The sequence below is a fragment of the Nelumbo lutea genome, chromosome 3 (genome assembly GCF_056320005.1).
Source record: "Nelumbo lutea isolate HS-2025 chromosome 3, American lotus-T2T, whole genome shotgun sequence".
Classification (NCBI taxonomy): Eukaryota; Viridiplantae; Streptophyta; class Magnoliopsida; order Proteales; family Nelumbonaceae; genus Nelumbo; species Nelumbo lutea.
Window position 1 is genome coordinate 83,875,497 of NC_142686.1, and position 2,813 is coordinate 83,878,309.

A 2,813-nucleotide genomic window follows, 5' to 3' on the forward strand; every position below is an offset into this window, starting at 1 on the left:
AAATGAATAAATTTATAAAAAATAATAAAACAAAAACGTGTAAAAAAATAGATATTTTCCGTACTTACAACACGAAAAACAATTCACATCAGAAAACACCCATTTATAGGTTCGGTATTGGGTACCTGAGCCGGACCAGATCCGACCACTGACAGCACTACTTCAAGGACCCAATATTTTTGTTTTATTTTATAATATTTTTCTTTCCCTCCTGAAGGTGCCAGCAAGCCTGCTGCAAAGTCTGTGAACGGTCGTGATAGAGAAGAATAGAATCCTTTCTTCACTGGGGATTTGTGGGGCTCTCTGGGGTTTGGAAGAGGAGAGGCCCACCCCTGTTGTTAGACTCAAATAGTCAGACCATTTAAACCAAAACGGTTTTCTGGTTGCTCAGTTTTTGGAAATGTTGATTTAGTCAAATATGCCATATTGTAACCAAGCTCAGATCTCCTGTAAGCAAAAAACTCTGTACACGTAGCATCTAGTTCACATTGGGATTATCTTCGGTACACGTATGTTAAATTCATAGAGAGATGTTCCCTATTTTTATAGGGAGTTTATAATACTTCTATTTAACGTTTAAAAATATCATAATTTCCCAAAATTTAAAAACCAAGGGTTTCAATAATCTTCTAACCTTTAAGATTTATTTTTTATGCTGATTAATCTGAAATCATATTTTATTTATATTTATTCTTACATTTTTTATTTATGCGAGATTGAAATATTTAACCTATGACCTGCTGACCGAAACAATTCTAAGAAGTACAGCTTGAGACGAGCAAGGGGAGTGCATACTCGTTGGACATAAACCTTGAGAAGAGATGAGCCTCACGCATATAAGCCCGTGAAGTTTTCTGTGAGTCTGACCATGAAGATCCAGTCATACAGACATCCAGCAAAGAGATGGCCCATGATTTTATATTATCAATAAATTAGGCCCATGTTGTATAATCAATGACTTAGGCCCACCATTGATTTTTTACTATTTCACCTAGAACTCTTGTCAAAGGGCTTTAATTGGATTGTCCAAAGGGGTGGATATGGGCTTGTCTTCATCCATTGGGAAGCCCAAAATTTTGGACAGTCTGGATACTTGAAGTATTGTACCATGTGCAAATAAATACTGCAGAAATACAGAGAAAGATGTTGACTATCCAAGGATCTGAAACTTCTTTCCATTGAATTTAATCAGATTGAGCCAACCTCATTCCCACGGGAATTACTGAAAAATTTTCCTTTCAACAGAAGGAGAGGCCCACATTTGAAATCTAGTCCTTTCACTGCATTTCAAGTGTTCTTTGTGGGTGGCACGCATGCGCTTCTGCTGTCCAAACTGTTGGTTTGTCCCTTCTTTCTGCACAGAAAAGTCCAAGCCTGATCTAGGTAAAATGGGTTGAGCTGGAAAATCTTAACTCGGGCCCAGTACTGATTAAATGGGCTTTGAACGAGTTGACCGTAACAGGATTCAACTAACAAGGTCGGTCGGGTAAGCCGAAACCTTCAAACCTTGTGGTATGGTGTTTGTTCCACGATACGGCCGTTTTTGTTTTTAAGGCCACACTCAGTTTGGATTTTGGAAGGATTACAAATTTGTATAGTGCAAAATCTTATATTTTGTATGTATTTATATTGTACATATTTATAATTGTATTCTTTTAAATTAGGTCTAAAAAATAAAAACAATCACCACATCAACAAAAAAAACATGTTTTGTATGAATTCAGATCTCCTACCCACAAAATATTGCTACATCTAATATGAATTTTTTGCTGATGTGGCAATTGTTTTTGTTTTCAAAAGCAAAATAAACCATGTTTCAAGAGAGCTCAAATCTCCTACCCACAAACTGTTCTAACATCCAACAATATAATTTAGATGTGAAAATTGTTTTTGTTTTCAAAAACAAAACTATGTTTCCAGTGAATTCGATCATCTAAGCACAAGTTGTTTCCTCTATACCTACATAACACACCACAGATGCGCATTTGGAATATCTCCATTGTAATTTATGGGGTAATGCTTTCAATACACAGTGGTATTGTCTTGTGGGTATGCATGTGAGAACAATTTGTAGGTAGGAGATTCGGAGTGGTTTCGAGCACCTTCTTTGACTATATTTGATTTGATAGAAAAATAGAGAGAAACAAATAAGTTGCGAGAAATTTCTTAACATAATAATAATAATAATAATAATAATAATAATAATAATAATAATAATAATAATAATAACAATAATAATAATAATAATAATAATAATAAAGAGAGAAATTTATTATTATTAAATTCATCTTGGATGCCTTTTATATGTAAAACAGTTTTACCAAGAGTAAGTATGTTTAAAAAATCTTTTTATTTGTAGTCCTTTATTCATATATGAAAGTTCAACCTCGGGTTAATGGTGTCATATCTATATGGTAGAACTATCGAACCTTTGTACCTAAACTTGCTCTTGGACTACAGCTCAAAAATATTCAATTTTTAACAGTTGGGATTTTTCTCTTTCACAGCTAGCCTTGGAAGATTCATGGAAATTCTCTATAATTAAAGTGTCATTATCAAGAAAATAAGGGATATCACAGATAAAACTGTTAGATAGTGTATGCCCTTAGCTCCAATCAAATTGATGTACTTTTGACATTTATTTTAAATGAATAAAGTACATAATTGATTCGTGTTATTATGGTGTGTTTCTGTATAATACCCTTAAACTAGACATTTAAGATATTCATGTTAGTATAGAATCTTCACAGCCGTTGGATAGACCTAGGGAGGTTTACTTTGCCAAGGCTAACACTAATGTGCTGCCAATTTGG